This window comes from Arvicola amphibius, chromosome 12, assembly GCF_903992535.2.
Source record: "Arvicola amphibius chromosome 12, mArvAmp1.2, whole genome shotgun sequence".
Taxonomy (NCBI): Eukaryota; Metazoa; Chordata; class Mammalia; order Rodentia; family Cricetidae; genus Arvicola; species Arvicola amphibius.
The window spans coordinates 162,566,654-162,589,762 of record NC_052058.2 but is presented as its reverse complement, the minus strand read 5'-3'; positions in this window follow the sequence as shown (position 1 = coordinate 162,589,762).

Here is a 23,109-nt window from a genome sequence, read left to right as displayed (position 1 = left end):
AGTAAAAGTCCCCAGAGGCTCATTTCCTGGGGTGTATATGGGGGGTTGACTGCAGGAGATGGGCTTTGGGGGAATGATTGGATCCCGAGGGCTGTGATCTAATCAGCAGATTGATTTCTTGATAGACTCATACTTTGAAAGTGTTCTGCTTGGAGGAAGCAGGTTATTAGGGGTGAATCCATGGAGGGCTGGACTTGCCCTAGCTCCTTTTTTATATTATCAGTCTCCCTTCTCCCTTCTCCCTCCATCCCTCTTTCCCCATCTCTCTCCCTCCCTCTGCTCTTCTTACTCACCCCCCTTTCTCCCTCCCCTTCTTTCTCTCAGCGTCTCCTTCCCTTCTTGAAATGAAGAAACCCTTCTGTCACATTTCCCACCTCCAGGATTTTTCTGCTCAAGCATGGGGGTGTGACCATGACCGGAGTTGCTGAACCCATGACTGGAGTTGGCGACCCCATGAGTTGACATAGATCCTCCTTGTGTCTGTGAGATATCTTTTATCACAGCAACCAGAAAACGAATGCAGAAACTGCGCCAGTGACTCCTATGACGTCTCTGGACAGCACTGGCCATCAGAAAGCAAATGATTGGCAGGCTCCAGGAAGGACATCGGGATGGCTGTGAAATGAATGGCTGAAGTAACAGAGAGGGGTGCATCTAGGTCACTTTCTTTCCTAGCAAGTGGGAGAGCGTAGTCTTGACACTGAAAGCTTGGCCCTTAACTTCAGCCTTTGACCAATGATTTAGGGCTTGGAAGGATGGGAAAGAAGAGAGTCATGAATAGAGGTGATGAAGAGTGGATTCAGCTTGGATAGATAGACCAGAGCAGAGGCTGGGGTAGGGGGCGGGTGCACAGGCAGGGAATTTCCCTATGGTGGCCATCCCATGTAGCTGGGCCAGCTGAAGGGACTCTTTCAACCATTCTTCCTTTTCCACACCCCCTCCCAGTTGCCTCCTGTCATCTCCATGCCTTACTGGCATGGTTTTCAGTTTCTTCTTCTTCTTCATCACCTTGTTCTTGACTGGACTTCTTTCTTTTCTCAAAATAAAAGGCCCCAAAATGTATGCGTACGGCATATGACATACATATGTATGTATCCTACATATGTGTGTCTACATGGTCCTAGCTTCCAACTGATGTTTCTTAACCCAAGCATTGTAAAGAAATATTTGAATGATTTGAGGATTTTACTATTAATTTTAATGGAAAACTCTCGCAAACCCTTGTCAGGGCGTATGAATGAGCGAGCATTTCCTTTCTGCTTTCCTTCTTAGACTTAGCCGAGTGTTGGACAGGAAGCTTCCCACTCTGTGAACAGCATAAGGCCTTGCCCTAGACAGAAAGCCACCCCAAGAGAACAGGAAGGCTCGAGGCCATTAGGGCAGCCCTCTCCAAGAAAAATCCGGAAGCCTTTCCATTTAGAGAAATCAACAGGAGGACCCGAATGTCATTCATCCCTGCCGTGAGTGGGAACGCCCGCAGAAGTCGGCTACTTTCCAACCCTAATCTTCTGAGCACCTTGTTCTGGGCGTGTTTTTTCTTCCCTTGCGAACTCATTTGCACATGTCAGCACTAATTTTCAAATGTGCCTGGAAGCAGTGAAAAATGAAACTTCAGACTGGTAGCAGCTTTCAGATAGTGTGCACCCACAGCTGCCTCTCAACTTTTACTTGTTATTAAAAGGAAGGGGGGGTAGAAGCGAAATTGGTAATTTTTTATTGCTCTAATTAAGTCTTTAAAAGCTGCAACCACACAGAATAGAGGGAGAGGGAGGAAGCTGGGATGGGAAGGACAAAACAAAGCAGCAGCCCTAACAGAATGCACAATGGCGAACTCTGCTGAAATCTCTGTCTCCTGCCACCCACCCACAGCCCCTGCTCAGTGCTCCTCAGAGAGGTGGGTGTGACTGGACAGGAGAATGGTTTGTTTAACAGTGGAGCACCAGGGGGAGCTTAGCCCCAACTGGAAGGATGGAAAGAAATAAGACACACTCTACGGAGGACCAGCCTTGCTCCAGTCTCTTAGGAGTTTCCATTCTCCTGCCTTTGAACTCTCAGGTCTTCTTCCTGGAGTCCATAGAAACAAACGCAGATGGCAATGAAGATAAACGAACGGCCTTCTTAGCATGGTCTGGGCTGCTTCAAGGGCGTTGTGCAGCAAGTCTTATGCTATTTTTGCACTAGTGATTCATTCACTCTTTATTTACTTACTTCTGAGTATGCCTCTGCCCTTTTATGAGTTATGTGCACTACATGTGTGCAAAAGCCTGCAAAGGCAGGAGAGGGCAATGGAGGCCCTGGAATTGGAGTTACGGATAGTTGTGATCCACCACTTGCGTGGTGGAAACGGAAGTCACGTGTCCTCTGCAAAAGCAGTAAGTGCTTCTAAACACTGAGACTGTCTCTCCTGCCTCACTTTTATGTATTTATTTAAAAATAGCAAACACCAAACGGTTATTGACATATGGACAGGATCTGAAAGGGCTCAATTGACGGAAACAGTTTAGTTTTAGAACAGTGGTTTTCAACCTTCCTAATGCTATGACCCTTTAACACAGTTTCTCATGGGGACCCCAACCATTACATTATCTGGCTGCTACTTTGTAACTGTAATTTGCTACTGTAAGGAATTGTAATGGAAATATCTGGCCTGCAGGGCATCTGATATTGGACCCCCAAAGAGTTTGCAACCCACAGGTTGAGAACTTTTGTTCTATAAGTTGGCTGTAAGCTGCTAACAGTGTCTCTTCTCTGGTGAAGGACTTTTGGACCAGAAAGTGATGTCAGTAGCTCTGGATCCACCGAGGCTGGACCTACACAAGGAAACACTTTCAAGAATTACCACCAAGGCTCTGGCCTCTATTGTAGGGAGATGTTATTGAAAGAATTTGAAGCAAGGGAACGGCAGGCAAATGTTTATTTTCTGTGAGTGCCGAGAATCACACGGATCGAGCAGATGGTATAGATGGGGCAGATGGAGTCAAGAAAGTGGCAGGAAAATGGGATGCTGGAGCTCAGTGGATGGATATGTGTGCTGCACAGAGAGGAAGCAGAGAGGAAGCACCTGGGGCAGATACTGAAAATCTGATCATAATTGGAGGAAAGAACTAAAGGTCTGCAGTTCTGTAGACACGGAGTTTTTCAGACAACATTGGAAGGAGAGTCTTAGGTGCTCAACACTCTTCTTTCTCCCACTCAGTTTCCTTAGAAGATAAATTCATAGCTCATTCTTTCACACTCCAGCCCAGGGAATGTCCACACGAATCAAAAGAGGAGATGGCCAGCTAGTGGAAGTCATTAAGAGAATAATAAACTGGGACAGACAGACAGACAGACTTGGGCATCAGGGAAACGTCGTAAATTGAGAGAGCAAATTTAAAACAACTGTTTAAATTGCCCTCTTCTTTACTCAAGACTAACTACTTTCTCCCTTGACCACAAAGAAAGTGAAGATCTCTGTTCTCAACATCTCCACATACCATTGTAACAGAAACTTAGACTTGTGTAATGAAGTAATAAAAATAAAATAATCGTTGTTATACTTGGAGAAGGCATGATTATGTATCTACTATATTTGTTGAGGACAGCAAAAACATTAGACAAAATGAATTTAGTAAACATTGATGGATATATGATCAATTGTATTTAAATATTATCAACTGACAATAAGATATATAACGTATATGTATTTATAGGCATCAATTGTATTTATATAATAATTAACAATAAGAATAATAAAGTTAAATATATAATATAGCATCAAAGTATTAGGACTCAAGAATAAATAAGGAGAATTTCCCCTAAACCATGAAGAACAACAACAAAAAAATATTGTTTCACAATTAAATAAAGAGAAAGGTATACCATATTCATGGACTGGGTAAATCAACTGTTACTATGTAGATGCTGTTTATTTATGTTGATGTGCATATTAAAAGCAATACAAATACAAATATCAGCAGTAAGTTTTTGTACAAATTGACACAATAATTGTGAAAGTCTTGTGGGAATACAGGATACCTCTAAAAGCCAGAACAGCATTGCAAGGGAATAGGAGAGGATCGTGTGCATTAACTTCAGGACTAATTGCTACAGTGTGGATGGCAGAACAGTGAGGACATCTTGGCATTGCTGAGTGCTGACAGGTAGATTGTCCAGCAGAAGAGTCAGGACTCATTCTGAGCACATGTGGCCAACTGATTCCAGGTGAAGGTACAAAGGCAACATAGGAGCTGCCCTTCAAGGAACAGTGTAAGGAATCACCTTCATTCCTCACAGCATATAAAAATAAGTACACATGGGTCTCAGACCTAAATGTGAGCTATAAGACACAAACCTATAGAAAGACATGTGAGAGAAAGCGGTTCTGACTATGCCGAGAGAGCTGCTCGGTCAACAAAGGCACCATCTTCAGAAAGAAAAATGTTGAAGTCAACCTTAGTAGCACTAAAATCCTCTGTTCCTTTACAGATTCTTAAACTAAAAAAAAAAAGGAAAATGCAAAACTAGGGAAAACACATGTAAGTATATATTTGGCAAATGGTTTACAAAGAGTGCATATTTTAGAAACCATGAAAACCCCCAGAAAAGAATAAGTAAAGTCAAATAAATGAATGGTGGAAGATTCAAGCATAATATTTGCCATAGGGAAAGCAAGTAAGCCGAAAAAATACGCTCAGGGTTAGAACTCATCAGCACCGGGGATCGCACATGAAGTGAGACCTAAAGAGTAAAAGACTTGGCCTAGAAAGTATTAATGCGTATAAGTGAACTTTGCTACCCTGAGGATTAAACTCTTTAAACGCTACCGACATCCTAGAAAATGGGTTGGTGGCCCCCCTAAAACTAAACCCACCATTTGACACAAGGTGTTTTCCTCCAAGGTTCTTGTTCAGAGAGACAACAGCTTACACACACACACACACACACACACACACGCACGCACACACACACACAATCATGCACGCACATACCGTACACATACACACACACGCACACACACAATCATGCATGCACACACCATACACACACACAATCACGCACGCACACACCACACACACACTACAAAAATGTTCACTGTGGCTTTTTCTGAACCAGCCTCAAAAGAAAGGAAACAAGTACATTTATATCAATAAGTCAACCAGTAAACATCTGGTGTTTTATCCATACCATGGAATTCTACTCAGAGGTAAAAGAAGAGAGTTAATATGTCTTGCTTTCAGTTTTAGTTGTTTTTATTTTTAAATTAATTTTATTTTTTATTTTTTCAGTTAATAGAGACTTGTATTTTTAATTTTTATTTTTAAATAAGGCAGCAGGTCTCTTCGGGTATTTCACACTTATCTAGACTGGTTTGTCCCCAGACATCTCTCCTCTGCCCCATCTCCCTGTCCCACTCCCTGCTGGACTTCTGCCTTCGATATTCTCATCTCTACTATTTATCACATATACATCAATACAGAGAAATTTCAAAATAGCTCTGCTGAGTGTAAGGAATACACGTACAAACTGAGTGGTTTCATTTTCTAGTCCGTGGGGACTAGAAATCCATGATTTCCTAGTGTACAAGCAGGGCAGGCAGGGCCACGTGGGAGGCATTAATTGAAGACACAAAGATTTAGGTAATATGTCAGCGTGGTGATGGCTTTCTGGGTAAATTTCCATGACAAAGAATAGCACATTGTCTATGTCAGACATGGAGTAAGCTGTATTTGATTATATTTTAACAAAACTGCCTTAAAAGCACCAATCTATCTGTGAATGGTGATGCATGTCTACAATCTCAGTGTTCTAAGGAGGTGGTAGAAGGAGGATCAAGAGTTCAAGGATAGCCTTGGCTACATTGGGAACTGGAGATCAACCTTGGCTATCAGAGCCTTTGCCTCAAAAGCAAGTTCCAAACTAAAACCCCAAACTGCCAATCTGTCCACCGTCAGGTTTTACCTTACATTTTGAGAGTCTATGCTTCTCAGGCTGTGCTCTTGATGTTAGGGCATGGTACAAAGTGTCCGTAGAGAGGTCAGAGGCCGAATTCTCTGCGGTCCTTTGTGTTATCCCCAGAAAAGGCAGCTTCTGTCCTTCGGTAAAATGGAAACTAGGCTTCTCTAGTGACATATTTCTGTCCTCTGAAGAACTGGATGGAGAGCTGGTGAACACAATAGTGATTTCTCTCCCAGGTGTATTCCTGGGCAAATGAGATGCTCCTCGGTTGGGTTGGTAATTGAATTCTTTACCAGCTTTCTCCTTTAGCACTGGGAATGTCTGGGATCACATCCTCCTACCTCATTTGCTAAGGTCTGGCTGTGGAGGGAATTTTTGCCCAACTCAAGTTCAAGTACAAGGGAAACTCTCATTCTTTACAAATGATAGCTCATTTAATCCCTGAGACGATAGAGTGGGCTGATAAGGAATCTGAATCTTAAAATGCTATTTTCTTAAAGAAATGTTATGTTATGAGAGCACAGCTTTAAGCCCATGCCCTGCTGACTATGCACATGTCAAACTACTTTTCTGAGTCTGATTTGTAAAGATTGCCCTTTCCCACAAAACGTTTGAGTCATCTTCATGTCAATACTAAATAGAATAGTAAATGAATCAACACTTTACACCCCCACAGCATTTTTTAGATAATTCTTAGTAGACTTAGAGAGATCAGGACACTTCGTTGTCACTAATTCCTGATATATCATGGTTACCAATTTTTTGGTGAGATATAAATTTGGAAATAAACCAGATCTAGAGAATATGGCTTACAGGGGAGGAGTCAAGAGAACAGGCAAGGACAGAGGAGGGTGGTAGGAGGAGGTGTGGGGGGAGCAAGCAAATTTCTCATTTTCATACTTTCTAAGCAGGGCAAGTTTAAGCTTAGAAGCACGAGCTATCATTCTTTATTCCTTTGTCAGGGCACCTTGGCGACACGGATGTGATTACTGTACCATGAACTTGAGAGTATCACCTTGGATTGGTAGACATAAAAAATGTTTAAGACCCAGTTATTGGGTATGATAGCCTGTAGAATTAAGGAAGGGAAGGATGGAGAAGGAAAAGGATGGAAAAAAAAGAAACAAGGGGGAAAAATAAAAAAAGGACACTGTTTCCAGCAACAACAGAAAGCACCTTCTGCTTACAGCCTTCCAGCACTGGCTGAGAGAGTAAGACACCTGATAACAGTAGCCATTAAGCGTACATTTACTGGAGTCTTGCGGTATGCCAGGCACTGAAGCAAAGAGCTTTGTGTGTGTTGCCTCATCTGTGATTCTCAACAATCCAGCAGGGAAACTGTAGGAACTATCGCATTTGCATTTTATAGATGATAAAACCAAGATAGAAAACGCTAAGCAGCATGTTCAAGGGTAGCAGACAGAGGACACCAGGTAGCTAGGATTCATGGCTGTGTATTTCTTCCTGCACTGTAACAAGACACCGAGGCGATTTCCAGTCACTCTTTAAAGACTTAATAGGTGTGTCCGGCGGTCAAGGGAGAGGTTGAGGTTGTCATCATGGCTTTGACTTGACAAGGTTGGGCAATAGGAAAGTTGACTTATGGTGGCATTGCTAGTATGGGTGAACTGGTTAAAAGTGCAGGACAAGAGAAACAGAGGTGCTGGCCCTTCTGCTAGCACTGGTCATTTCCATGTGTATAGGGAGTGGTCATAATCCAAGCCACAGCTTGAGACTAAAGGGGAGAAGGCAGTGAGAGGATCAACTAAAGCTGTAGAATGAAGAGGGTGGTAGAAAGCCATGACCCCATAAGGTCTGCCACAGAATCCCGTATTTCTTTGCCATCTTCATCTGTGGTCATGTTCAGCTGGGCAACCTGTCTTTGTTCTCCAGACATGGGAAAGACTCATGCTTATGGGGTAATATCAGCCTGTTTTCCTCTCTAGTCTCCCAGCTGCCTGGGAGCTCTTGGTGAGCAGAGGTGATGATGATTTCATATCGAAGTATTCTATAGGGATCGAAGAAATGGCATGTACTTGGTGAATGAGAAATGCCCTTAATCCTGGGTCTGTCACTTAATAGCTATGGAGTCTTTGGGGGGAGGGTACCCATTCTTATGTGGTTCTTAGTTGGCTGCAAACTCCCAGACTTCTGTGTTGCAAGTATGTAAAGGCCAAGTAACATAGTGTTAATAAAAGCAATTTCTGAAATGCAAAGTGTCAAATCAATATCACTCCTTGGTCACCTTAATTCACCCCCGCCCATCTCAGTTCTAAAATGCCCTCCTTTCTTCCTTATGATTTCATATCTCTGTTTGGATATTCGGTTACACAGCTCTTTCAACCTTCAAGAAAAAAAATGAGAAACAAAACAAAAACAAGAAATAAATACGCATTTCAAGGGCATTTGCTTTGAAGGCGCCAGCCGTGGGTCCTTGCTCATTGCGTTTTCCATTGCTGGTTCCCAGGGAGGGGGGTGAAGAGCATTGTGCTGTCTGTGATTGTGCTCTGGGGGATAAGCTTCAAATGATGTGCCAGAGTCTAAAGACTTCAACCCAGAAGCTCTGAGGTCTGTAGCAACTATTCCACACCCCCCTTCAGAGCCCAGTTAATCCAGTCGCAGGGTCAGACACAGGCAGGCAGAACATACTCTGTGGCCACAAAAGAATCTTCCCCTCAGCTCATGAAGACTCTAGAAAGACCGTGATCTGTGTTTCTACAGTGGGATCCTTGCACAGCTTTGCCTGAGGGACTAATTACAAACTTGACTATCCAAACAGCATCTCATTTAAAATGTCTACATACACCAGCTTGAGGACCATTCACCTGAATGTAATATTCTAGGAAAACTATATGTAAGTACCCATCTCCCCTATTTCTGAAAGCTATCTGTAAGTGTTTCTAAAGACAAGGCCTGAGAATTTAGAGACCTGTGACTGCCCAAGATGCTGACAGCAAGAACAGAGTCCTAACTAAATAAGTCATTCGTAACAACTTCCTTTTCACAGCTCAGGGAACATTGTAGAAGAAGCCACAGGAAGAAAGTAGGAACTAAGAGAATTGGAGAAAGGCAGCAAGCCTGTGCGATTATGAGCACAAGCTGCTGTGATTGCTGGGCCTGCAGGACACAGGGCATCTCAGCAGCCAGTCACAGGAGAGGGTTATGGGTCTCGACTCTACTGATGAACTATTGAATACTGATAGTCTTTGAAAGAGGTAGTCATTGTCTTTGATTGTACACCTACAGATGACTCCTCCAGAATCCAATGGATAATTCCAATCTCATGGCCGTATAGATGGCTCTGGTGAATTCCAGAGACACCCAGCAAAAATATGTGAATGTGTGGAAGAATTAATAGGAAAGAGAAAAGTTTATTAAGGGAGGGAGAGGTCCCAGGGAGGCTGGGAATGAGAATTATCATAATTCATTACGCACATGTACAGAATTAACAAAGAACCGATTAAATCAAATGTGACCGTGTGACTTGTGTAACCCAGTGGCAGGTAGTACATATCCAGGGGCTGCCTGGTGCATACGGACTCTGGTCCACCCCAGGGTCTCACTTGGCTCTCACTCCAGTTCATATCCCCCTTTCTACAAAGATCAGAGCTTTCGTTTCTCCTTGCGTCCCATGTGCCATACACACCTTAGAGGATGCCAGGACAACCTTCAAGATCCAATTCGCACATGCACACTGCAATGGCCAATCCCAGAATAGAGGATTCCAGGACATCTTTCCAGAGTCCAGTTCGACTGTGCACCGCTGCCACTAGCCCATCTCAGCAGATTGCCTGGGTGATTGCTAACTTGCCCTTTGCTGTGGATGTTACAATTCAGATCAGATCCTTGGAGCTTGTGTCCAGTGGATAATTTAACCTAAAACATCAGAAGCTAGGACTGACTCTGTTTCCTAATATTTGACAGGTAAATTCTGGTATTCAGGAACACTTGAAGGCTTCTCAGGTATCTTGTCTATCCACCCCCTTTACCTTTCTTCATTCTTTGGAAATACCTGGAATATTGGACTTTTGTTGTCTTGTTTGCTAAGTGTTGTCAAATATTCTAGGTTTTCAAGTAAATTGAACTATGAATCCCTGTAAGCAGCCTTCCAATGTTTGAATATCAATCCCATAGCTTATGGCTTTTTATTTGCTAAGAGCAACAGCCACCATCCCCCAAAGTAAATTCTTCATAATGGATTTTATCTACTGGACACAAGCTCAAAGGATCTGATCTGAACAGGGAAGCACTCCCAAATTCGAAGCAGCAGTAGCTGCTGCACAGGTGCTTGCATTCTTTTCCTCCCAGTCCTCTCTCTTTGCTGCCTTCCTTAGTGGCCTAAGCAGAAGGTGGAGTCAGCCATTTAACTGGAGCGAGACACAAGTCTCCTGGACTGTACCAAGCACCTTTTGTTCCCCTTTTCTCCAGCACTGACGATATGGCCTTTTGGTTCTCTGTCTCTCTGTATCTCTCTCTGTATCTCTCTCTGTATCTCTCTCTCTCTATCTCTGTCTCATTGATCATCTATTTATCTATCTATCATCTATCTATTTATCTATCATCTATCTATATCTATCATCTATCTATCTATCATCTATCTCTATCAACTTATTTATCTATCAACTTATCTATCAATCATCTAAGGATGTATGTATGTATGTATGTATATTTGTATGTATGTATGTATCTATCTATCTATCTATCTATCTATCTATCTATCTATCTATCATCTATCTTCCATCATCTGTCTGCACACTGTATAGTGATATAAAGGTTTATTGATTGCTTAGATTCAAGGCTATTGACCTTTAACTGGCAGTGTGGAAACAGGCAGCAATCAGTGTTGTAGAAGGAAGCGGCGGGGCTGCGTCCCGCCACCCTGCTAACTTTACCCCAAATAATTACACAGAAACTGTATTCTTTTAAACACAGCCTGGCCCATTATCTGTAGCCTCTTATTGGTTAATTCTCACATCTTCCTTTAACCCATATTTAGTAATCTGTGTAGCACCACGAGGTGTGGCTTACCAGGAGAGATCTTAACCTGCGTCCATCTCGGAGAGGAGAAGCATGGCGACTCACTATGGCGACTGCCTGAAGCGTCTCCCCAACTCTACTTCCTTGTTCCCACAATTCTGTTCTGTCTACTCCGCCTACCTAATTTTGTGTCTCTTAAAGGGCCAAGGCAGTATCTTTATTAATAATGAAAGTAACACACAGACACTCCTCCATCACAGTGTGACAGGATCTGGTTCCCTAAACTCTGCCATGTGGAATGGACGTCAAAACTCGAGGTGACATAAAGGGACTGCTTTGTCCTCTCCTGCCTCTTTGCACACCTCTCTGTGTCACAACAACCACAGACTGTAAATGGGGGTTTGGACCAAGGCAGTGTTCAGTTTCCTGGCTAGACCTTATTCTTCCTATCATCCAAATGCTTGCCTTGAAAAGCATCCCAATGTGCTGCCGGAGAGAGAATGAAATGGGAATCAAGTTATCCCCTCTTCTGGGCTCCAAGCCCTGATGCTATTTTCGGCTCATGTCTTTCTTTTGCCTTCCACCCAGTCAGCTATTCAGTCCTGCCAAGTCTACCTTGTTAATCCCTTCCGTGCCTCATGCCCCTTGTCTCATCTTAATCTCAGCTGTGCCTGGCACACTTTGGACGCTCAGCTTTCTGTACCTGGAGTATGAGAATGATCTCTTTACTCTGAGTTCTCAGTCCAACCTCATGGTACTTTGCCATGAACCTCCTAAAGCATGGTGCCATTTTTTTTTCTATGTGAATGTTTGATAGGCCTTTTTCTCTGTTCATATCATTGTCTTTAAGCTTGTGTTGAGTGAACTAAATCCAGTAAAAAAGAATTTGCTCTTTGGCAGGTGGATTCACTTGCTAGTTTAAAAAAAAAACAAACCTGGAATGAATATTCAAATATTGGAAGGATGCATACAAGGATTCCCATTTCCAACTTTACTTTCAAAAGTGGAATATTTGACAATATTGAGCAATAATTCTCAAATAACAATCATTCTGTGGAGTCGAGTTTGGGCTTTGTGAAGGTTCACTGTACTGTTGGAGTCAATGCGTCTCTCCTCACAGGGATACATATGCATAATTACTGGTACAATTTTAACCACCAAGACTATACCTACGAGTTGAGACTGAAGCTTCTCTTTCTCTCCAAAAAAGAATGCCAATTTCTTAATTTAGCGTTTGAGAACGAGACAATGTGGGCTAAATAATGGCCACTTTGTTCAGATCCTAATGTCTAGAACCTGTACATGATTTACCCAACAAAGCAAAGAGATTTTGTGTGTATTATCAAATCTTATCTTGATAAGACTTTCCCACATGCCAGGCGTATCAAATGTGACATGATCAGAAGAGGCTGGAGGAACAGATATCTGAGAGTTATTGACAGAGTAACCATCGACTATGTTATTGATGACACTACAACCTAGACAATTATGGAAGCCTCTGGAAGCTGCTGAAAGAGGCAAGGATTGACCTGGAACCTGCGGAAGGAATCGGCTCTGTTGACATTGTGATTGTAGCTGTGTAAGAGTCATGTCAGACCTGCCCTCCAGAAGTGTTAAAGATTGTGCTGTGTTAAATCACCGCATTAAATCACTACGGTCATTTGTGACAACAGAAACAGGAGACAAATGGAGCTTCCCTCCAACGTGATTTTCTTTTCCACTGAGGGCATGTGTAGAGAGAGTTATGGCTCCACGCATTTGGCTTATCAACTAAGCAGGCTCTTTTTTCTCTTACCCTTCTTCCCACATCATATAAACCCTGATTCATGTATTTTTCTAGAGTATAGCCGTGCATTGCCCATTTTCTCATCTCTAAGTCCAAATTTGTCACAGCCCTCTGATGGTCCCTGTTCTTGGTAGCTGCTCGGCACATTTTCTCTGTGTCGGATGGGACTTGACAGGAGCTGGCTGCTAATCTTTATGCCCTTCTGCCGCATTGCTAAACGCGGACAATGCATCAGGTCTTGAACTCATGAGTTATGGATTATCTTTAAGAATCCACACAAGGTGCCACTGCATGTGTGTGCTCATGTGTGGATACTTTCAACTAGTGTGGCTGAGCCTCCTTCGTTCCATGCAAAAACCTTGCCTGTGGCCATATTTCCTGTCTTGACCTCAAAGTCCTGCCTGTGGTTGGAAATAAATAACTGAAGAGGCTGACACAGGCCCTGCAAGAAGTATTGGACTATGTAAGCTAGTAAAGTCTTGCGTTCTGAATACACAGATTACGTGTGGACTAGAAGTTCAGTATTGGTAGCCATATCTCCCTGATCTCACAGAAATTCCAGTCTTTGGGGAAAGACACACAGAGAAGGACCAGCTTGGGACTTCTAAGCTGTAGAATCTGGTACATCTTTTCTCTGGCTTACCGGAAGTTCCGATTAAACATAACCTTACTTGTGACTATGTCTTCAAATATCAGATAGTGTCCATGAGTGTAAAGACCACAGTGCATCTCTCTGTCAGTCTGTCAGGGTTTGGCATGTGTGTACATTCTGACTGAGCCAAAAAGAGGTGTGAACGTACAGTAGCCTAAACTTACTGCTTGTCTAGCCAATGCTATTCACCAAGCTAAGTTTTCCACACGTGTTTCCTAATCTGATCCTCAAAATCTTTTACCTACCAGCAGAAGAAAGCATTTTGGTCAAAGTCCACAAGACCAGCAGGTAAGGGTCTCAGATTTTAACTCACACCTGTCTGTCTCTACCCACCACTTCCTGGTTAATGGATGAATTCATTCAACAGAGTTGTAGTATGGGCTTATTATGGAACAGAGTCCCTTAAGAAGCGCTAGAGACATGACACTGAGTAAATCAGATACTGTCTATGACTTTACAGAGCCCACACAGATGCACTCACGGAGTTGTAGAAACAAGGAAATCCCATTTCTATAGGATGTTTGCTAAAGGCACAGAGAGATTGCGCATAGTCCTTCCATGATCTAGTCTCAAACTGCTACAAGTGCACATTTAGACCTTTGTGTGCTATAGAGAGGAATTGCTGTAGTCAACAGGTCCCAGACCACATAAACCATGGTGTGCTGGTTCGCCCCACTTATAGGCCTCTCTGTATTGTACTACCAGCCCTCTTTCCAGAGTAACCATTGCCCTGCAATGGTTCAGAGAGTTCGCTGATTGCATTGTTAAGGGAAGAATGACTTATATCAGAAAATTTGAAAGTGATTGGGAAGGTGATACAATTAAGCTTATTAACTTACCATGACACTTAATTTACCTCCATTATTTATGAACATAAAATTACATTCAGCAAGACACATTTTATAAGTGTTTGGGGATTCTGTTAACCACTGTACGCCCACGTGCTGCCAAACTGGTTGAAACCCAACCGTTGCCATCAGAGCAGAATTATACATGCAAGGACAGATATGTTGGGTCCGTCGTTCAAGGGCACAGAGTGGCTCAGAGGCCAAGGTGGAATGGGGAGGGAGATTTATTACTCTGTGGACATGTGGCGTGTGTCTCTCACATTCTCTCTGCCCGTCTTTCATTAACATTTTACAAAGGAGGAAGAAAGGCTTTCAGGACTCTGGCACATGGCAAGAGGAGTGAGCTCATTGCTGCTTTTAATTGAACGCTCTAAGGGGAAGCTTGGCAAGCGGGTTAGCAGCCTGTGGCCAATGCGACCCGCCCTGTCACGCTTGTGTCACCGTAATAGGCAGCCTTATTATTTTTTAATTAGGAGCGTCAGTGTTTGGTTGGGCTGTAATGTGTCAGGACCCAGGGATTTGGCTAAGACAATGGACTGTCTTGCATTTAATCTTTATGGAAGAGTTGGGAGACACAGGGTGGGCGTGCAAAAGCCAATTTTGTAATTGTGGGGATAACAGTACTTAACATTTACTAAGCCTTCACCACTTTCCAGGCCTCGGGCTGAACAGTCCTTGGATTCATTTATTAAACCAACCAAATGATACATAAGCCTTGAACTCTTACCGTGGGTCTGTGGACTAATAGAGTCATTTTGGTGGATAGAGAAGTGATAAATAAAACTCACCTAGAGTCTGCCCTTTAAGGATGCTAGACGATAGGAAGGACTATCCTTAAACAGCTGTGGTGGAAGATATAGAGATGGGAGAATTAGGAAGAAGCCAGCGAAAAAGATTCTTTTCCTCCCATGTTTTGAACACAAGGCACCCCATCTGCCCCTGCACTGGCTCACAGCACACACACTCTGGAATGCTTTCCCTTGGGTGCGGGCACTGAAGTGCATTGACTGAGCTGCATGTCTTACCCCAAAATATGCCTTAGCGGTATCGATTTTCCCTCTTCTTTTTCCCCTCAAATTGAGCTTTCTTGTACTCCTTCAGTGACCTCTCAGCTGTATCCCTAGTGTCATGCTGTCCACCCTCCGACACACTAGCTACTCTCTAGGCCAGCGTGACTTTGCCTTAGAGCACATATCTTATGCTACAGCTCTGCTTGAGGATCTCCAGGAGCCCCACATGGCAAGATTTAATGAACCACCTGTGACTTTATGGCGTTACAGCTTCTCTTAATCATTATTCTCCAGTCTCGCTGCGGCTTGTAGATGTATCCATCAGGGGGGTCTTTTGAGATGAAGCTCTGAAGTCTGAGGGCCTAGATGGGAGAAAGCGGAAGGGAGAAAGCCTGCTTTTCTGTGAAAGACTGATTCTTCTTGAGCACGTATGTCCATTGCTTATGACATTGTCGTGGGCTCCAGCTTCTTCAGTCTGTCAACACAGAGTCACACTAGTGGCATTCCAGGATCTGTCAGGCCTTTCAGCTCTACTGTGGCTGTAGCCTTGCTGGGAGACTTCCAGCTTCTCGGGCTGAGCCAGGTAACTGCGTTCTACAACTCTCGAATTGCCTTAGACCACTGTGGGTCTATCTAGACTGTGAGTGTGTAAGTCAACCTAATGTCCCTTCTTGTGATCATACACACATATTCCTAAATATTTACACAGTGTTTGTGCCCATTTTCAAAGGAATCTTGTTTGATATATCTACTAACTTTCCTCTGGTTCCTTCCATGTACCTCAGATAATAAATTGTCCCCCCTGCCTATCTGGTTATCAGCTACCTGTCATCAAATCTCATTGAGAAAGTTCTTTCTCCAGAGAGAGCTCCCCAATTCCTAACTCAACATAGCTCTCTATTGTGCCTCCTCTTGCCAGTTTCTCTAATAACATGTAACATGCACTACAATTATACACAATAGACATGCAATAGCTATCTATTATATGCGCAATATGAATGCCTTACACTATGCCAGTTCTGCCTAGCTTCACCAAATCAAACCTGGAGTTAGGTTTGCATTTCCCCAGAAAGGGGAAAGAATTACTGCACAAAGCAATGGAACCTCTGCACACGAATAAGAAGAACGGTGTCTCTTAAAAGAACAATGAGACATTGAGGAGGTGGGATTTTTAACTTTGATGCTAAAGAATATGATCACCCTTAACCTGGAAAGGGTCAGGGGGATGACTGGAGAAGCAATTCTCCCCAGAGCAAGTTCCTGCGCCTGATGTTGAGTTCTGGTCTTATTACCTGGCTATGTAGCTATGCTTAAATTATATGGTTATTCTCTGCTTTCTGTTCTATTAAAATACACAACATATCTCTCCCTTTCTGGAGCCTTATGAAAGCCCTATGATGAGAAGATTATTTAAACAATTTGAAAATCACCAGTTATTTGAATGAAACATATAGGGCAGGGACATGGAGGAACTCAGAATATTTAATATTTATACTTTAATATTTAGTTGTGTACTGTCAACTTTTTCCAAACTTATTATCTTCCATCTACCCACCCCCAAACAGGCTGGTTTCTTTGTTTCGTGGTCTTTTCTTTTCTTCCCATGGACGCTGCTATATAGGCCATGTGTCCCTGCTCTAGATGAAGGTTTCCTCAGATACAATGTATGTAGCTGGTTATGCTATTCATATTTAGTTATAGGCAGGTTTCCTTGCTTAACCATCACACACTTTGAAAAGCCAAAGTAACTCAGAACACATGGGTGATTTGATTAGGTCTTGACCTAGTCAGTGAATCCTGGTACCTCTGCAGGAATAAGATGGTAAGGAAAGGAAGAACCTTGGAGGAAAAGCTCTAACTTTCATTGTGACATCAGGGAATTTTGAGCAATAGAGGTATGAGGCAGGTTTGGAAGGATGTGAGATAATATTTTCTTACATGCACTATATACAGGAAATTTCCAGTAGCTTTGTGAGCTATGCTTTTATTATCCTTATTTATTATTAGTCTCTTCTAACTGCTAGTAAAACCCACAAGTTTTATCATCTTTTATGGGCTACCTACTTTAGTATACTTCCTCTATATCATTTTATTTATGTCATCAATGAAATTGTGAATCAAGCATGTTACTACGCATTTGATGGCAAGTCTATATGGGGGGGGGGTGATTCTCATCTATTAGTATTTATTTCAATTGCCTAGAATTTTGTCAAACTGCAGACTCCGGAGCCTCCACCCCTCCAGAATTCTCACTTCGTGCTCCACGCAGAGCCCATGCATTTGCATCTCCCAAGCATCTGCGGTCATAGGTGATGGGGGTGTTGATGTGGTTAGGAAGTCACATTAGGAATCCTATTTTTGGAGGTTCAGGACCCGTATTCACAGATGATACTCAAAGAGAGGACAGCAAATCATGTATCCATCAAAAATCCACATCTAAGATTCCTTCCTGCAGTGCACACTTGCTCATTTCAGCACAAGCTGGGAGAGAAACCATCAGAAACAAATGATGGATGGAGGGAAGAGGGAAGAATACAAAGAAAACACAGCAGGGCACGAGGCAAGTTGACTATGATAAAGGCCAAGCATATCCGTACATGCTTGAGCACAGAGGTTGGAAATGACCTCTGTGCTCCATCTTGCCCCCACCTTGTGACTCAGAAGTGACCAGAGCTCATGGCAGAACGTTTTCTAACTTTTAGGATCCCAAGTCATCAGTTTGGGCGAAAGGAAGGTGAGGGTGAGTCTTCCTAAGCCAGGTGACTTCTGAGTGTGACTCAGTACGTTTATTTGAACTTAAAGGTTGACTTCTGCAGTATCATGACCTCGAAGATCACTTCTCTGCACAATTGTGTCTCATAAAATAGAGGGAGCAGAATCAACGCTCGCCTAAAAGAAAGTTGGTGAGGATCTCCATCCTAGCTCTGGTGAGTCAAGTGCGCTTAACTATTGTGAATCAATGTGTTCCTCTTTTGAAGGTCCAAGTTTTACTGAAAGCATTCATAATGCCGATGTATGTGAAGTCCTCGGTGCAACTTCATGGAATGGCACGGACCTAGAGCAGTCCCTTAAACGGAATATCTAGCTCTCCTATGAGCAGGAAAACTGAGGGAGGGCCTCCCCCTCTGTAGTACGTTAGGGACTTGAGTTGGTAGTGTTGGTGTGTAATGGCCGAGGGATACAAATAGAAGCTTGAATAGAATGGTTGACCCCAAGGCTCCTGCCTGGTCATGTGTGGGTCCCCTTTCTACCATCTGATGGTTGTGTGACTCTGTCCATATCCTTTAACTAATCAAATCTCAGTTTCTACTTTGTCAGTGTAGAATAATAAAAAAAAATCTATGAAGATAAGAGTTCTGACAAACAAATTTGCGTATATGTATGTGTTATACATACATGTATTGTGCATATATGGCTTGGGTGATGTGTACATGTGTGCATGCATGTGCATATGCATATACTGTGTGTTTGTTTGTGTATGTGTGTGCGTGGAGACCCAAGGTTATAGGTCAACATTCAGGCGTCTTCCTTACACTCTTTAGCTTGTGAGATAGAGGGTCCTCACTAAACCTGCTTCTCAGATGACTCAACGAGAATTGCTGGCCACTGATATCCAGATATCCCACCTCTCCCCCGCACCTCTCTCTCTCTCTTTCTCACTGAGATTACAGATGTTCAAAAGCAAACCAACCCTTTTATGTGGGTGCTGGGGATATGAACTCAGGCCCTCATGCTTGTACAGCCAGTACTTTACCCACCGGCCCATCTGTTCGGTCCCCTGCAGGCAAGTATCTTCATGCCCTTGGAAGACTTCAGTCACCAATGCCATGGCGATCTTGTCCTTGGCATGCAGTAAGCGCTTTCTTTCTTTTTCGTTTTAGCGAATGTTCAGTGAAGAAGAGTAAATAATGAAGACACACATAAACCCTGAATCCGAGTGTTACATCTTTGCTGGACCCAGTTCCCATCTTCCTGAAACATGTCTCCTTAGTCCACTGGACTTAATAGCTCATTCTATGCATTCTTACACCCACTCTGGTGCCAACGAGAGAAATAGATATGTCAACACTGTGGGTTCCCCTAATGGTCTCAGATAAATGGCTGGCCCTCGTAAACGAGACGGGAATGGCAGGCAAAGGTGACATGAAAGGATGCATGGGAAAAGCAATTGGTGTTTGCCTTTAAGGAAGTAAAAATCGTATAAGGCATGGTGACCTCTGCTCTACATTGGGGGAAGAAATAAAAATAAGCAATTTACTTGCACATGTTCACGGGAAAATAAGCCTTGAGGAGAAAATTACTTATGTAGTGAATTTTATGTCCCGTTGTAAGACAGATTATACCACTGTATCAGCAAAATGAGGTCAGAGGACCGAGGAAGACCGGATAAAAAGGTGGCTGGTATGGGTACAGCCGCCCTAACTGTATGTGAATCTGGAAATGGCTGATGACATTCTAGAATTGCCTAGGCTGAAGGCGTCTCCACTTAATTATTTCTATTTTTTAATGCTACAAGGGCACACATCGTCTAGGCTGATCTTGAACTGGATAGGCAGCTGAGAGTGACCTTGAACTTCTGCTCCCCTGTCTCCAACTCCTACATCTGGGATGACAAACCTTGTGCTGCTGCAGACAATTTCAAAGTGCTTTGAAACAGAACTTAGGCCCACACAGATGTCAGGCAAACACCCTGGCACACTGACCGACAGTCCCAGGCCCCTGTACCACTTTATATGAAACCCACAAACAAACTGGGTTTCTATTCCTTGCAACGCAAGGACGGCGGTTTCTGAAGGAGAAGGAGGCTGTGCTTGGAGTAGGTCTTCTCTAGCATCCGGAACAACTTGCAAACTTGGTCATTGTTTTTATGCATTATTGAATTGTACCACGGGTCTCAGGTTCCGATGCCTCAAGCACGGCAGGAAGTACCAGAGACTCCTACAGGAGAGAGCAGGAATGGTGAGGTAGAGAGACAGCTCACCACCCCTTCTGTTGCTGAACAACTGCTCCCAGGCTTTGCTGACACAGGCCTCGGGCTCACAGATATTCCCGGCTTTTTAAAAGACAGTAGAAATAAGGGCTATTGCCTGATAACTGCTCATTACACATATTTTTCTAAACATGGAATTCAAATAAACTGCCTTCAAGTCAAATCTTACCCCTAGTAAGTGATCCCTTGTTTTTACAGATCCAAATAAAGCAATCTGCACCGCATATGGAAGGGATTTCCAAGCCTGTGGGCTTTGCCCCAGGGCTGAGACTTTAAGTCCAGTCAGTCTTTTTTTTTTTTTTCACACATTGGGACTTTTAAAAATTATTCCCAAATGTTTTCGTGTCCCCATATGTCTAACGCTTTTCCCCAGAAACTTGACATGTCAGTCAGTGGGGTTCTGTGAGAGGCCGTTCCAGCCAACAGAGGATGACATCTGCTTGTGTCTCTGGCACACAGCAACAGACAGACTAATCCTTAGCTTTCTTAGATCAGCTTACTGTGGTTTTGAAATTAGAGATATTTAAGAGGAAATCTTGGTACTTCTCCTTTAGAAGCTATGTAACCAAGGGCAGCCTGGTCTCTGGTTTCCTAAGGTATAAATTAGGATATATATAAGATGTCCTGCGGTCACGAGGAGTACAGGAGGCGTCAATGGTAATGCTGGCCTGTACTGAACTCCTGAAACACGGTGGTAAGAGCTAGCCTTACTTGGGTTCTAGGCTGTGAGTGTCAAGAGCCTGCGCCATTGTATGAGGAAACCACCAATCACTGTCGCTTGCGATACTTGAACGTTGCCTCTAAGGCAATGTTGAACCGTGTGAACTGTGGAGATGTTTGGGTTTCAGCAGGGAAACTTTCTAAGAGGATAGCTTGGCATTTTTTTTTCAGGAGCTCTTAGACTCTCAAGCCACAGGGCAATCTTCACTACAATGATGGATTCCTCCATTTATTCGCTTTGCCTTAATTGGCAATTAAGGTTATACAGATTTAAACTATTTAGAAACCTTTGATGTTACTTGTACGTGAAAGTGTGGGCATGCGTGTCACAAGAGTCACAAGGAGGAGGGCAGAGAACGACTTTCAGACATTGATTCTTATTCCTGCCTTGTTGGGTCTGGGTCTCTCTCATCTCTTCCGACGAGTGATAAATCTACAGCTTAGCGGCCCCAGGAGTCTTCCTGGTGAAGTTCCTGGCTCAAGCCACCATCCTCCTGTAGGGGTACAGGGAAATAAGATGTGTACCCGCCACATTCAGCTTCTCACACACGGGATCAAAGAATGGGACTCGGGGGTCACCAGGGTTTGAGCTGCTAGTGACTGTATGGCTGAACCACCTCTCTGGCCCATGAGGATATTTAAAATTTGCACTTTTCCACTTTCTGTTTCTTGCAACCTTTGTTCATGGTTTTGAATGCAAGGGTTCTGAGCCAGTAACTGGACCAGTGGGGCCCTCTGGTCTTATCCATCTCCTTGGCCTTATCCCCCTAATCTACAACCAACAGGAACCAAACATTTTCCAAGGTTCCCACCCTGATATTTTCAAACTAAAATTTGCCTTGCCTTCACCATACATTTACGCAAGGAATGTGCACTGGTTTAACCCAATTCATAGGTCTCCATCACCAGTAATTAAACTTGTAGCTGGGTAGTTTTGTTTGTTTACATCTCTGTGCTGGGGACATAGACAGAAAGTAGTAAGATCTCTCTGTCTTGAGGTCCTTATGGTATTTTATAGAAGGTACAGGCAGACGACTACATGGTAGTAATCTTAACAAGTGGTTAGAACAGACTAAAATGCATCCCTCGATGGGGAAATGAATGGCCAATCACAGCCTTATAAATTATTCTACTTGTGTGTGCAGGTGTCTATGTGTCCACAAATGCCTGTATATGAGTGGTGAACTTGCAGTATGATTTGAGGAAGCCAGAGGGCAACATTCAGTTCATTCTTCAGACATCAATTGTAGTATGTATGTATGTATGTATGTATGAGACATGGTGTACCATTGACTGAAAACTCACCAAGATGTCAAGACTGGTTGGCCAAGCAACCTGAGATTTGCCTATCTCTGGCTCCCCAGCTCTAGGCTTGCAAGCATATTCTACAGTTTTCAGCTTTTCCATGGGTATTGGCAGAGTGAATTCAAGTCCTCCTGCTTGCCAGGGAAGCAGCTTCCTGACAGAGTTATCTGTACACCCTGAATAATTAAGAATTATTAATAACTAAGAATCATGGTGGTTCTGCTCTTAGAAACTCAGTCCTGACGCAGAAAAGCCACACGGTTCTTATAATTCAGCAATTCAGGTTCCACAGCTGAAGCATAAAGAGTGAAATTTGCATACAGAGGGAACAAAGCCGGTTAGTTCAGGTCACTCAACAATATACTTTTTAAATGACAAAAATATATTAGCTTGTGGTGTGACTATTCTTTTTAAAAAATTATTCTTTTCTCATATATTACATCCTGACCATAGTTTCCCCTCTCTCCTTCCTTCATAGCACCCCCCACCCTCTACCATAACTAATCCACCCCTCTTCCATTTCCCTTCAGAAAAGGGCAGGTCTCCCAGGCATATCAACCAAACATGGCATATAAGTTGAGATAAGACTAGGCACCTCCCCTCATATTAAGGCTGCACTGAGTAAGCCAGTCTGAAGAATAGGATCCCAGGAACAGGTAAAAGAGACAGGGACAGGCCCTGCTCCCACTGTTAGGAGTCCAACAAGAAAACCAAGCTATAGAACCATGACATATATACATAGGACCTAGGCTGGTCCCATAAAGGCTCCCTGATTGTTGATTCAGTCTCCACGAGCCTCTATGAGCCCAAGTTAGTTCGTGCTGTGCATTTTCTTGTGGTTTCCTCAACCCCTCTGGCTTCTTCCTCCCCCTCTTCTGCAGGAT